Source organism: Lipotes vexillifer, unplaced genomic scaffold (assembly GCF_000442215.2).
Source record: "Lipotes vexillifer unplaced genomic scaffold, Lipotes_vexillifer_v1.1 scaffold226, whole genome shotgun sequence".
NCBI classification, from domain to species: domain Eukaryota; kingdom Metazoa; phylum Chordata; class Mammalia; order Artiodactyla; family Lipotidae; genus Lipotes; species Lipotes vexillifer.
This window is the reverse complement of record NW_006776934.1, coordinates 1,492,894-1,509,468: the sequence shown is the minus strand read 5'-3', so window position 1 is coordinate 1,509,468 and position 16,575 is coordinate 1,492,894.

Below are 16,575 nucleotides of genomic sequence, written 5' to 3'. Positions count from 1 at the left end.
TAGATTTTGCTTGTCTGTAAAGATTTTAATTTCTCTGTCAAATCTCAATGAGAGGAAAAAAATCATTCTGTCTCAAGACTGAAGAATCAGCTCCTGTCCCAGTGTATCCAGCTTGCCCAACTGCCCTAAGGTTTTCCAGTTTGTGAGGCAACAACATTTTCATTGGTACCAACATGGCAGAGTAAAAGGATGTGCTCTCACTCTGTTTTGTGAGAACACCAGAATCACAACTAGCTGCCAGACAATCATCAACATGAAGACACCGGAACTCACCAAAAAAGCTACCCCACAACCAAAGACAAAGAAGAAACAACAATGAGGTCGTAGGAGGGCGGCAATCACAGTAAATCAAATCCCATAACTGTCAGGTGGGTGACTCACAAAATGGAAATCATTTATACGACAGAAGTCCAGCCACTGGATTTAAGGCTCTGAGCTCAACGTCAGGCTTCCCAAACTGAGGGTCTTTTAACAGGAGAAGGAATTCCTAGAGAATCAGACTTTGAAGTCTACTGGGATTTAATTGCAGGACTTTGACAGAACTGGGGGAAACAGAGACTCCAATCTTGGAGGGCACACACAAAGTAGTGTGTGCATTGGGAACCAGGAGAAGGAGCAGTGACCCCAGCAGAGACTGAACCAAAACTACCTGCTATTTTTGGAGGGCCTCCTGCAGAGGTGGGGGGTGGCTGTGGCTCACCATGGGGACAAGGACACTGGCAGCAGAAGTTCTGGGGAAGTACTCCTTGGTGTGAGCCCTCCCAGAGTCTGACATTAGCTCCACCAAAAAGCCCAGGTAAGCGTCAGTGTTGGGTTGCCTCAGGTCAAACAACCAACAGGGAGGGAACCCAGCCCCATCTATCAGCAATCAAGTGGATTAAAGTTTTACTCAGCTCCACCAACCAGAGCAACAGTCAGCTCTACCCACCACAAGTTTCTCCCATCAGGAAACGTGCAAAAGCCTCTTAGATAACCTCATCCATCAGAGGACAGACAGCAGAAACAGGAAGAACTACAGTCCTGTAGCCTGTGGAACAAAAACCACATTCACAGAAAGACAGACAAGATGAAAAGGCAGAGGGCTATGTACAAGATGAAGGAGCAACATAAAACCCCAGAAAAACAACTAAATGAATTGGAGATAGGCAACCCTCCAGAAAAAGAATACAGAATACTGATAGTGAAGATGATCCAGGACCTCAGAAAATGAATGGAGGCAAAGATTGACAAGATGCAAGAAATGTTTAACAAAGACCTAGAAGAATTAAAGGACAAAAAAACAGAGATGAACAATACAATAACTGAAATGAAAACTACACTAGAAGGACACAATAGCAGAATAACTGAGGCAGAAGATAAGTGACCTGGAAGACAGAATGTTGGAATTCACTGCTGCAGGACAGAATAAAGAAAAAAGAATGAAAAGAAATGAAGATAGCCTAAGAGACCTCTGGGACAACATTAAATACAACAACATTCACATTATAGGGGTCCCAGAAGGAGAAGAGAGAGAGAGAAGATCAGAGAAAATATTTGAAGAGATTATAGTCAGAAAATTCCCTAACATGGGAAAGGAAATGGCCACCCAAGTCCAGGAAGCACAGAGAGTCCCATACAGGATAAACCCAAGGAGAAACATGCCATGACACATAGTAATCAAATTGGCCAAAATTAAAGACAGAGAAAAATTATTAAAAGCAGCAAGGGAACAATGAAGAATAATATGCAAGGAAACTCCCATAAGGTTAACAGCTGATTTCTCAGCAGAAACTCTACAAGCCAGAAGGGAGTGACATGATATACTTAAAGTGATGAAAGGGAAGAACCTACAAACAAGATTACTCTACCTGGCAAGGATCTCACTCAGATTCAATGGAGAAATCAAAGGCTTTACAAACAAGCAAAAGCTAAAAGAATTCAGCATCACCAAACCAGCTCTATAACAAATGCTAAAGGAACTTCTCCTAGTGGGAAACACAAGAGAAGAAAAGGACCTACAAAAACAAACCCAAACAATTAAGAAAATGGTAATAGGAACATACATATTGATAATTACCTTAAACGCGAATGGATTGAATGCTCCAAGCAAAAGACACAGGCTTGCTGAATGGAAAAAAAAACAAGATTCATATATATGCTGCCTACCAGAGACCCACTTCAGACCTAGGGATACATTCATACAGAAAGTGAGGGGATGGAAAAATATATTAAATGCAAATGGAAATCAAAAGAAAGCTAATGATCACGGGATCAATCCAAGAAGATATAACAATTATAAATATGTATGCACCCAACATAGGAGCACCTCAATACATAAGGCAAATGCTAATAGCTATAAAAGAGGAAATTGAAGTAACACAAGAGTGGAGGAATTTAACACCTCACTTACTCCAAAGGACAGATCATCCAAAATGGAAATAAATAAGGAAACAGAAGCTTTAAATGATATTTATAGGACATTCCATACAAAAACAGCAGATTACACTTTCTTCTCAAGTGTGTACAGAACATTCTCCAGGATAGATCACATCTTGGGTCACAAATTAAGCTTCAGAAAATTCAAGAAAATTGAAATCATATCAAGCATCTTTTCTAACCACAATGCTCTGATACTAGAAATGAATTGCAGGGAAAAAAACCCGTAAAAAACACAAACACATGGAGGCTAAATAATACGTTACTAAATAACCAAGAGATCACTGAAGAAACCAAAGAGGAAATCAAAAATTACCTAGAGACAAATGACAATGAAAACATGACGATCCAAAACCTATGGGACCCAGCAAAAGCAGTTCTAAGAGGAAAGTTTAGAGCTATACAAGCCTACCTCAAGAAACAAGAAAAATCTCAAATAAACAATCTAAGCTTACACCTAAAGGAGCTAGATAAAGAAGAAAAACAAAAACCCAAATTTAGCAGAAGGAAAGATATCATAAAACCAGAGCAGAAATAAATGAAATAGAAACAAAGAAAACAATAGCAAAAATCAATAAAACTAAAAGCTGATTCTTTGAGAAAATAAACAAAATTGATAAACAATTAGCCAGACTCATCAAGAAAAAGAGGGAGAGGACTCAAATCAATAAAATTATAAATGAAAAAGGAGAAGTTACAGAAGACACCACAGAAATACAAAGCATCCTAAGAGACTACCACAAGCAACTCTATGCCAATAAAATGGACAACCTGGAAGAAATGGACAAATTCTTAGAAAGGTATAACCTTCCAAGGCTGAAACAGGAAGAAATAGAAAATATGAACAGACCAATCACAACTAATGAAATTGAAACTGTGATTTAAAATCTTCCAACAAACAAAAGTCCAGGACCAGATGGCTTCACAAGTGAATTCTATCAAACATTTAGAGAACAGCTAACACCTATCCTTCTCAAACTCTTCCAAAAACCTTGCAGAGGAAGGAACACTCCCAAACTCATTCGATGAAGTCACCATCACCCTAATACCAAAACCAGACAAAGACACTACAAAGAAAGAAAATTACAGACCAATATCACTGATGAATATAGATGAAAATATCCTCAACAAAATACTAGCAAACAGAAACCAACAACACATTAGAAGGATCATACACCATAATCAAGTGGGATTTATCCCAGGGATGCAAGGATTCTTTGATATACACAAATCCATCAATGTGATACACCATATTAGCAAATTGAAGAATAAAACCCACGGGATCATATCAATAGATGCAGAAAAACTTTTGACAAAATTCAACACCGATTTATGATAAAAGTCTCCAGAGTTTAGGTAGATGGAACCTACCTAAACATAATAAAGGCCATATGTGACAAACCCACAGCAAACATCATTCTCAATGGTTAGAAACTGAAAGCATTTCCTCTAAGATCAGGAAGAAGACAAGGATGTCCACTCTCGTCACTATTATTCAACATAGTTTTGGAAGTCCTAGCCATGGCAAATAGAGAAGAAAAAGAAATAAAAGGATACAAATTGAAAAAGAATAAAACTGTCACTGTTTGTAGATGACATGATACTTTGCATAGAGAATCCTAAAGATGCCATCAGAAAACTACTAGAGCTAATCAATGAATTTGGTAAAGTAGCAGGATACAAAATTAATGCACAGAAATCTCTTGCATTCCTATACACTAATGATGAAAAATCTGAAATAGAAATTAAGGAAACACTCTCATTTACCATTGCACCAAAAAGAGTAGAATGCCTAGTAATAAACCTACCTAGGGAGACAAAAGACTTGTATGCAGAAAACTGTAAGACACTGATGAAAGGAATTAAAGATGATAACAACAGATGGAGAGATATACCATGTTCTTGGATTGGAAGAATCAATATTGTGAAAATGACTATACTACCCAAAGCAATCTACAGATTCAGTGCAATCTCTATCAAATTACCAATGGCATTTTTTACTGAACCAGAACAAAAAATCTTAGAATTTGTATGGAGACACAATGGCCCCGAATAGCCAAAGCAGTCTTGAGGGAAAAAAATGGAGCTAGAAGAATCAGATTCCCTGACTTCAGACTATACTATAAAGCTACAGTAATCAAGACAATATGGTACTGGCAGAAAAACAGAAACACAGCTCAATGGAGCAAGATAGAAAGCCCAGAGATTAACCCACACACCTATGGTGAACTAATCTATGACAAAGGAGGCAAGGATATACAATGGAGAAAATACAGTGTCTTAAATCAGTGGTTCTGGGAAAACTGGACAGATACATGTAAAACAATGAAATTAGGGCTTCCCTGGTGGTGCAGTGGTTGAGAGTCTGCCTGCCGATGCAGGGGACACAGGTTTGTGCCCAAGTCCGGGAAGATCCCACATGCCACGGAATGGCTGGGCCCGTGAGTCATGGCCACTGAGCCTGTGCGTCCGGAGCCTGTGTTCTGCAACAGGAGAGGCCACAACAGTGAGAGGCCCATGTACCGCAAAAAAAAAGAAAAAAAAAAAAAGAATGAAATTAGAGTCCTCCCTAACACCATACACAAAAATAAACTCAAAATGGATTAGAGGCCTAAATATAAGACCAGACATTACAAAACTCTTAGAGGAAAACATAGGAAGAACACTCCTTGACATAAATCACAGCAAGATCTTTTTTGATCCACCTCCTAGAGTAATTGCAATAAAAATAAACAAATGGGACCTAATGAAACCTCAAAGCTTTTGCACAGCAAAGGAAAAAACAAGATGAAAAGCCAACCCTCAAAATAGGAGAAAATATTTGTGAATGAATCAACAGACAATGGATTAATCTCCAAAATATATAAACAGCACATGCAGATCAATATTAAATAAACCAACAACCCAATCCAAAAATGGGCAGAAGATCTACATAGACATTCCTCCAAGGAAGACATACAGATGGCCAAAAAGCACGTGAAAAGCTGCTCAACATCAGTAACTATTAGAGAAATGCAAATCATAACTACAATGAGGTATCAGCTCACTGCAGTTAGAATGGGCATCATCAGAAAATCTACCAACAACAAATGCTGGGGAGGGTGTGGAGAAAAGGGATACCTCTTGCACTGTTGGTGGTTATGTAAATTGATACAGCCAATATGGAGAACAGTATGGAGGTTCTTTAAAAAATTAAAAATGTAGTTACCGTATGATCCAGCAATCCCACTACTGGGCATATATGCAGAGTAAACCATAATTCAAAAAGACCCATGCACCCCAGTGTTCACTGCAGCACTATTTACAATAGCCAGGTCATGGAAGCAACATAAATGCCCATCGACAGTTGAATAGATAAAGAATACGTGGTATATATATACAGTGGAGTATTACTCAGCCATAAGAAGGAACAAAATTGGGACATTTCTAGAGATGTGGATGAATCTAGGGACTGTCATACAGAGTGGAGTAAGTCAGTATTCTGAGTGGGAATTATCCCTTCCAAGTGGAAAATGAGGACTCAGCCCCAGGAATAACACAGATAAGAATATTAAGATGCATGCTTCCCTGGTGGTGCAGTGGTTATGGGTCCGCCTGCCAATGCAGGGGACATGGGTTCAAGCCTTGGTCCGGGAGGATCCCACATGTTGTGGAGCAACTAGATCTGTGTACCACAACTACTGAGCCTGCGCTCTAGAGCCCGCAAGCTACAACTACTGAGTCCACATGCCACAACTACTGAAGCCTGTTTGTCTAGAGCCAGTGCTCAACAACAAGAGAAACCACCAAAATGAGAAGCCTGTGCACCTCAACGAAGAGTAACCCCGGCTCGCCGCAACTAGAAAAAGCCCGCACGCAGCAACGAAGACCCAACACAGCCAAAAATAAATAAATATTTTTTTTTAAAAAAAAGAATATGAAGATGCATCTATCACTTGTCTTTCCAGCTTACTTTAATCTTTCTTATCTTTGATGATCAGCTGATCATGGATATATGGACAATTTTGATATGAGAAATATTCAGATAACTATCTCCCTCCATTTATTTTCCCAATGTTTTTAATTATTTCTGATTCATCTTTTTAAAACCTCATTTGAACTTGACCCCCGTGTTCCCAAGCTAACATCATTTATACTGAGCAAAGTTTGGTTAAATATCCGATCTTTGCATCTCATAAGGCATAGCCATTTTTAAGTGGAAAATTAGAAAGATATCTCCTGGAATAATATGTGTTGTTTTCCTAACCTAAAAATATAATCCTTTGAGACATGACCACCGTCATAATTCTTAAAGGAATATTTTAGGACATCTTAATCAGCTAACACCTATTAAGCTTCTAATACTCCATAATGCATACATATTAACATTTTTTATCCTAGTACATCATGATAGAATTTGTGAAAAAATTATTTTTCTACAAATGTTAGTATTTTACTATAGTTCTCTAAAAGTGTAAGCAATGTGAAAAGATTTGGGAAAATGTATCCTCTAAGTATTTTTTATTTCTCTCATCAAAAAATATATTGTGAGAAACTAATATGTATAGGATACACTGTTAAATGCTGGGAATTTGAATCAGCATAAGATACATTTTGCTCTTAAGAAATTCTTAATATTTTGTGGGCAAGACAAAAAGGTTACAGCCCAACATATAGAATAGGTTTAATGCCAAGTAATTGGTATGAATAGAAAGTTCTATAGGTTTTGAAGGAGTGAATGATATCCATGTATAGGAAGAACAATTTACTTCACTTATTATGATAATCTCCAGGTCCATCCTTGTTGCTGTAAATGACAGTATTTCATCCTTTTTAATGGCTATGCAATATTCCATTGCATATATGTATCACATCTTCTTTATCCATTCACCTGTCGATAGATACTTAGGTTGCTTCCATGTCTTGGCTATTGTAAACATCACTGCAATGAACATTGGGGTGCATGTATCCTTTTGAACCATGGTTTTCTTCAGATATATCATACTAAGTGAAGTAAGTCAGACAGAGAAAGATAAATATCATATGATATTACTTATATGTGGAATCTAAAAAAAAAAAAGGTACAAGTGAAATTACCTACAAAGCAGAAACATACTCACAGACTTAGAGAATGAACGTATGGTTACCAGCAGGGAAGGGTGGGGTGGAAGGATAGATTGGGAATTTGGGATTGACAGGTATACACTGCTATATTTAAAATAAAATGACTTTCCATTAAAAAAATATTTCACCTGTAGAAAAGAAAAGTATAGGAAGAGTGAGTAAAGATTTTATGGAGGGAATGAGATCAAGCTCTATTTGAAGTTTGGGTAGGATACAAGTAAGTGAAGTAAAGAGATAAAAGTTTTCTTGAAAGTAAAACCTTGAAGATAAAATAATCTTCATGTTTTTCGGGAATCTCAAGACCGCTTTGGCTATGACAGATCATTTGTGAAGGGGAAGAATGAAATATAAGGAGCCACTGAAAGTTTTCATAATGGGATGGCATCTAAAGTAATACTCATATTAGATTAAAGGGCTGAGGATCCTTTCTTCTGAAGTTATTACCAAGGAAGAATCAACATGGTTTGGTGACTAAAGAATAATCAGTGAAGAAGGTACACTCAGTAATCACACACAGTGTTGTTTTTCCTACACAGTGGTAAAATAAATAGATGACGGGTTTATTTTAGGAGAAACAGTAGATTGGTGTAATGCAACAGATGGAGGAAGAATAGTTTTGAGTTCATGACAGTTTGAGTTTAAGGTGCTAGTAAGTTATTCAAATAGAGGTGTACAGTATAATTAATTGTATATATTAAAGAATGACTTTGGATAAGAAGTCAGACTTTAAATATAGATGTAGGAGTCATTACATAGTCATTTTTATAGAGGTGAACACTCAGAGAAGTGCATGAAAAGAAAGAGAGCTAGAGATTTATTATAAAGAATAAGAAGAGAACTCCATTAAAGAGACTGAAAAGAAACTGTGAAAAGGGATAAGAGGAATGAGGAGAAAATATTGTCAAGAATATAAGGGAACACACAATTTTCAAGTGTGAGTCATCAACAGTGTCAACACATCCTAACATCTTATAGAAAACAGGGGTGAAGACAACAAATAAAAGCCAGTTAAGTTATGATGTACTTAGAAAATGAGTAACAGCTATAAATATGATGAGTAAGGTGTAGTCAGGATGATGAGTGGATCAAATAAACTGAGTATGATGCTCATTAGATTTTAGGGATTGCAAAATGGTTAGACTGCCAGTTATTCCCTATGGTGGCTGCCAACTGGTTATCATCAGAAAATAATTGCTGGTGAGTGGAGCGTATCTACTTTAACAAATATCATAACTGCAGAGTATACATCTAAATTTGTATTTTTAACTTGTATGTATTTATTAAAGTAATATAAGAATTTGTGTAAAACCCAAATAAGATAGTTAAACATCAAATATAACACCATCTTGTCTCATCCCTCCACATATTCACCTCTTGTAACTGTTTTGCCTTAGTGATTACACCCATATTTTTCAATAATATTTATGTTGGTATTTTTTCTTTTATCAACTTATTAAATGAGTTTGACCTTTTTGTATGATGTATTCAACCAGACACACTTTATTTTTTAACCCTGAGCATAGTTACATCACCAAGTTTATATGCTCTATTGCTTAGTTTGGGTACATTTAAATGTTGCTTATAATTTTTATTTCTTGTGCCACAGAATATGTATGGTATTATTGACACTAAAGATTAAAATATCAAGACATGGATATCAATAACTTTCTAATTGTCTTTATTCTTTCTCCTTTTGCTATCCAATTGTGTCATGTGCACTTTTACTTTCATATTGTCAAGACTGATCCCATTAAGCCAGTAAAATTAGGTTCTCTGCTCTTTGACTTTACGTTGATTTTAAAATGTGAAATGAATGCATTTTCATGTTATCGTAAGTATTATTGACTATGGTAAAGTTGAGAATTCTACTATGAATGTTCAATTAGTAGAAGGTTTTGTCTGTGTTTCTTGCAGTTACTAAATGAATTTAAGAAAAATAATCAATTCACTTTTTTAGGTACTCTATATTTTCAAACTGTACCATTATGCTATCTAAATCTATGCAGATCATCTTCCCAGAGCAATCTTTCTTTTTGCCCCAATATTAACATTTAAACCTGTGTACAAGTTTCATTCTGGATTTTCCTTCATTGCTTTACAGGTTTAAATCCACTTTTTGATTTTTGTTAATTAGCTCATTTTACTGAAGTACCTCTTAAAATAACATGCTAAGAAGGATGCATGATAAATAAGTCTTATGATTTCTTAAATGTCTAAAAAAAGTTTTCAATCCATCTTCACACTTGATTGATAATTTCCCTAGGCATCAAAATTATCAGTAGAAAAGTAAAGAATCTGGGAGGCATTCTTCACTGTCCTCTCAAGTCCACTGTTGCTGCCAAAATTGTGAAGTAAATTAGTTTAATCTCCTTTCTTTGTAGGTGATCTGTTTTGTTTCTGACTTGTTCTGCTTTTTCATTCTGGAATTTCACAATCTTCTATTTAGCCTTGGTGTTCCCAACTTTCCCAATACAGTGAATAGGTATTTCAATCTAACTAGGTCTTTTAATGTATAGTATTGTGATCTTCAGTCTGGGAAATTCTCTGCATTATTTATTTGATAATTTCTTCTTATGTTTCCTCTATTCTTGCTTTCTCAAATACCTATTAGTTGGATATTTAACCTCCTGCTTTAATTATCTATATTTGTAATTTTAAAATATTTCCTGACTTCCTTTGTCTTATATATCTCTGGGATATTTCCTTTTCCTTATCTTCCAACCATTCCATTACGTTTTAATTCTACACTCACACTAAACATTTAAATGTTTCTTTCTTGTGTTCTAATCATTCTTTTGTTATTGCATCTCATTCCTGTTTTGTCTTTTTCTTTTTGTGGAGATACAATATCTTCCTGAATCTCTCTAATACTACAAATTTAAATTTTAGATATTTTAAAATTTCCTTTTGATCCCAAAATTAGCACTGCTACACCAAACTCATTTTGTATGCTTGAGGACATTGGGTTCTTACATATTACAAATTTTGATGTAAAACCTGGTGATCTTTAGTCCTAAGAATGAGACAATAAAGAGCAGAGTGTAGCTTCTAAGTAGTTTACATTGTTTATTGATTATTACTCTCAAGAAGATAGGGACCTCATGCTTTGGGGCTCTAAAATAAGAATGTTCTGAGGCTCTCATGTCCATTCTAATTATCTTAGTTCTTCTTCAGAGAGTTCATTCAATTTCTTTAGTGATGAGTGAGTAGTGTTAAATGTCTGGAATGAAAAGAGGTGACTATTCAATCATTTCACCTATTGATTTGTAATTAATCCACATCCCACCCCCCATCTTTCCATTCTCATTCTTTATTTGGCTTGTCAAACACCAACCCCCTTCCCCAACCTAAGGTCCACAGAGAACTTCTGTCACACCCTTGGCTACAGCCTCCTACTTACTTACCTTAGCCTGCAGCTTTGACTTAATCAGTAACTATTCCTCAGCTCTCTTTTAGTATATCTTAAGAATGTTGAATTCTTTTTCTTATCATCACCGCTTTTCTTCAGCATTGTGAATTTAAACCATTTTTATTTCATTAATATCATCTTAATGGCATCTCACAAGGGAAGAAAATAAAAAATGTGTGATCTTTCTCTCAGATCCAGAAATGCACATTTTCCATTAAAAAAAAAATTAAAGGTTAGCCATAAAACCAATAATGATTTAATTAACCTTATTGGAATGGTGAAGGTTATTTTGGCTAAAATATATGACTAAACTTTGCAGACCAAAACTGATATAGAGTGCCTACAATATTACATGTCCTTAATAAGTATTTTTTATTAGCTGGGGAAGTTAATACATCTTTTAATGTCTAGAATAAGAAGATCAAATTAGCAAGGAAGGAGTTTCTTTTCATTTTACACATGTTTTAGGCATTATATCTCCTATGATATATCAAAAACAATATTTCCACATGTGACTATATTCAGTCTGTAGCATCATTGCTTTCCTTAATGACCACCAGGATAGATTAGGATTATGTAACTGGTCTTTCCATATGCAACTCTCAAAACTGAGTGCTTGCTCAGAGCCTTCTTGTCTTTATTACTTTACCCTATTTTTCTCTTTGTTAAATGGGGATTTGAATATGTATTATAAAATAACGTAAGGTTTAACGATGCTCCATGATCTCTTCCACTCTGGTTCCATATCTGCCACTCCCAGATGCACACCTGAAAGTTCTATAATGCCAAAGGGCAAGTAGTTCTTACACACCAGGTTGTTATATGAATCCTCGTAGATAGTTTCCTCTCTCTTGATTTCCTTCCCTTGAAGTTCCATACTCCTAACCACTTTTATCTCCACTACTTGAAAAGCTCTATGTTCAAAACTCAACTCAGGCAGCATGGTACCACTCCTCAACCCTACCCCACCCCCAACAGACATCCCATAAACTCCAGTAGCTTTCTCTGACCCTTCTCCATCTCCCTCAGCTCCTATGCATGTCTATTCAAAGTTCCTACTACATGGTGGTGAATATCCGTTTATGTGACTTTCAACCTCCCCTTTTAGATGTAAGACAAGGGTCTCACAGTGGATTCATATTAAAATCAACTGGAGAGCTTTAAAATTTAAGCCAATCACCATCCACTAGGATGGGGCCCATAAGACTCCAAAACTCCCCAAGTGATTTAATGTACACAGGGTGGAAAACTACAATTAGACCTCAGGAATAGCAACATTTTTTTTTTTTTTTTTTTTTTTTTTTTTTTTGTGGTACGCGGGCCTCTCACTGTTGTGGTCTTTCCCGTTGCAGAGCACAGGCTCCAGACACACAGGCTCAGTGGCCATGGCTCATGGGCCCAGCTGCTCCGCGACATGTGGGATCTTCCCGAACCGGGGCACGAAACCATGTCCCCTGCATCGGCAGGCGGACTCTCAACCACTGCGCCACCAGGGAAGCTGATAGCAACATATTTTATCTTTCTTTGAAACTTCAATCACCAATACAGTGCCTAACACACAGTGATTACAATATTAAAAGATTACAGTCTCAGCACATCAAATTTCATTATTCAAAATTAAATGGATTCAAAGTATACTTTAAACTTACAATATTTCAAAACATTGAAAATAAACAGCTATATTTTACCAAGTAATTCAGGTTCATATTTGGAAAATATTTCTAAAGATAATTTAATAATGACACACACAAATTAATCCATGAAGAAAACATTACATTCAAAGAAGTATATCTGGGGACACCTTCAAATGGCAGAGGAGTAAGATGTGGAGATCACCTTCCTCCCCAAAAATACATCAGAAATACATCTACATGTGGAACAACACTTACTGAACACCTACTGAAAGCTGGCAGAAGACCTCAGACTTCCAAAAAGGCAAGAAACTCCCCACATACCTGGCCATGTGGCTGACAGGATCTTGGTGCTCTGGACGGGTGTCAGGCCTATGCCTCTGATGTGGGAGAGCAGAGTTCAGGACATTGGTCCACCAGAGACCTCCCAGCTACATGTAATATCAAATGACAAAAGCTCTCCCAGAGATCTCCATCTCAACAATAAGACCAAGCTCTACTCAACAACCAGCAAGCTACAGTGCTGGGCACCGTATGCCAAACAACTAGCAAGGCAGACACACAACCACACCCATTAGCAGAGAGGCTGCCTAAAATCATAATAAGGTCACAAACGCCCAAAACACACCACAGGACTTGGTTCTGCCCACCAGAAAGACAAGATCCAGGTTCATCCACCAAAACACAGACACTAGTCTCCTCCACCAAGAAACCTACACAACCCACTGAACCAAACTTAGCCACTGGGGAAGACCCCCAAAACATTAAATTAAGCAAAATGAGAAGGCAGAGAAACACAGATGAAAGAGCAAGGTAAAAACCCACCAGACCAAACAAATGAAGGTAAATAGGCAGTCTACCTGAAAAATAATTCAGAGTAATGATAATAAAGATGATCCAAAATCATGGAAATAGAATGGAGGAAATACAAGAAACGTTTAACAAAGAACTAGAAGAACAAAAGAGCAAACAAACAATGATTAAAATCACAATAAATGAAATTAAAAATTCTCTAGAAGGAATCAATAACAGAATAACTGTGGCAGAGAATGGATAGGTGACCTGGAAAATAAAATACTGGAAATAACTACCGCAGAGCAAAATAAAGAAAAAAGAATGAAAAGAATTGAGGACAGTCTTAGAGACCTCTGGGACAACATTAAATGCAGCAACATTCGAATTATAGGGGTCCCAGAATAAGAAGAGAAAAAGAAAGGGACTGAGAAAATATTTGAAGACAATATAGTTGAAAACTTCCCTAATATGGGAAAGGAAGTAGTCAATCAAGTCCAGGAAGTGCAGAGACTCCCATACAGGATAAATCCAAGGAGAAACATGCCAAAACACATATTATTCAAAATATCAAAAATTAAATACAAAGAAAAAAATATTAGAAGCAGCAAGGGAAAAACAACAAATAATATAAAAGGGAATCCCCATAAGGTTAACAGCTGACCTTTCAGGAGAAACTCTGCAAGCCAGAAGGGAGTAGCAGGACACATTTAAAGTGATAAAGGGAAAAACCTACCACCAAGATTACTCTACCCAGCAAGGATCTCATTGAGATTTTATTTTAATTTTTAAATTTTATTTTCATATTCATATTAGTTCATATTAGTTATCAATTTTATACACATCAGTGTATAAATGTCAACCCTAATCACCCAATTCATCAAACCACCACCCCACCACCCCACTGCTTTCCCTGATTGTCATCCACATGTTTGTTCTCTACATCTGTGTCTCAATTTCTGCCCTGCAAACCAGTTCATCTGTACCATTTTTCTAGGTTCCACATATATGCATTAATATGCATATATAATTCAGCCTAGTTTAAAATATCCTGCAATTAATAAATGACCCCAGAATCTTAATGTCTTAAAACAACAAATATTTATTTTTCACTCGTGTTACATACTGTTTACATGCTACCTGTAGTACTGCTGCCCATGTCTTCATTCTAGGTTCTTAGCTGATGGAGCAGTCTCAATGGGATAGTGCTTTTATGGTGGCAGAAGGAAAGGAAAGCATGCTAGCACTACATGATGGATTATGAAGCTTCTATTTATAAATGACATATGCCACTTATGCTCACTTCAATGACTAGAGCAAATTCATGATCTACCCTCCACTAAGAAAGAATGGCAAATAATTTGAAGAATAATATCTTCTTCCACAATTTATTCCTGTCATCATATATATTCTTTTACCTTATTTCTGCATGTGACATACCCTCACCTCTTTCCCAAAAGAGATTACTTAAAAGTCATCCATATCAGCACCAGACTTAAAGTGCAGAGTCTCATGATGAGCTCTACATTGATTCTGGATGTGGAATCTCCTGATCTAGAGATTTATGAACTAAAATAACAAGTTATATCACATACACACTCAATTTACAGTGTTGGAAAGGGAAAAGATAACTACAATAACTATTCATATTAAAAAAGGGAAGAATGAGCAATGCCTTGCAGTCACCTGTTTGTTACATATCCATTGAGGTCCTACTGTGTATCAGCTCCATCTGTTTTCACTCTGGGACTTGGACAGATGGATTAGTCTCTATCTGGGCCACTGTTGAGCTCTGAGGAGAAAAAGTAAAGTGCAGGTAGGAACCTCAATGACTCTCAAAGCTCTTAGGAACACATTCATAACTGCCAGTCATGTTTTATTGCTCCAGGAAAGTCACTGAGTCAAAACTGACTTCTAGAGCTCAGGAATAGGTAGAGCATATTTTGAAAAGTAATACAATCTATGCCGTTAAATTAGCCTAAGGCTATTATAACTTCAAGTGCATAAGGCGAGTTGTATGCATGCATCTGTATTAAATACACAGACTGCAAAAACAGTAAAAAAAAAAAGCTATCGTTTCTAAATATGATATAGACTAGCTTACTTTAAGTGGAGAAAAAATATATACACAAATATATATGTATGTATATATCAATTTTCTCTAGGATAGTCGTCATAAATTTCCTGGCTTTTTTGGTATGTATGATGATGACAAGAATAATATCTTTGCCCAAGATGATGTACCTTCATTAATTGTAATTGCTCTATATTATCTAAATCAAAAATCAGCTTAATGAAGTCCAGCTTCATCTCTCATTTCCTACCTTCCTTTAGTGAGAGACTGACATACATAATACATAATAAAATGTACAAGAATAAAACATTGTTTACCAGTATAAGTTATTTTTATTGTTTAAACAAACCCAAGTTGTTTTTTTTAATGTTGATTTCACTTCAAATGTTGGTGATCATGAAAAGAACAAGCTCGTATAGAAATGGGAGTTTTAAAATGTTCATTGCAGCTCTATTTACAATAGCCCGGAGATGGAAACAACCTAAGTGTCCATCATCAGATGAATAGATAAGGAAGATGTGGCACATATATTCAATGGAATATTACTCAGCCATAAAAAGAAATGAAATTGAGCTATTTGTAATGAGGTGGATAGACCTAGAATCTGTCATACAGAGTGAAGTAAGTCAGAAAGAAAAAGACAAATACTGTATGCTAACACATATATACGGAATTTAAGAAAAAATAAATAATGTCACGAAGAACCTAGGGGTAAGACAGGAATAAAGACACAGACCTACTGGAGAATGGACTTGAGGATACGGGGAGGGGAAGGGTGAGCTGTGACAGGGCGAGAGAGAGGCATGGACAAATATACACTAACAATCATAAGGTAGATAGCTAGTGGGAAGCAGCCGCATGGCACAGGGATATCGGCTCAGTGTTTTGTGACCGCCTGGAGGGGTGGGATAGGGAGAGTGAGAGGGAGGGAGATGCAAGAGGAAAGAGATATGGGAACATATGTATATGTATAACTGATTCACTTTGTTATAAAGCAGAAACTAACACACCATTGTAAAGCAATTATACTCTAATAAAGAAGTTAAAAATAAAAAAGATACAAGCAAATAAAAATTTTAAATAAAAATTACTCAACCCCCCAAAAAAAAGAAAAATAGGACTTAGGCCTACCAGACCTACTGAATCACAAT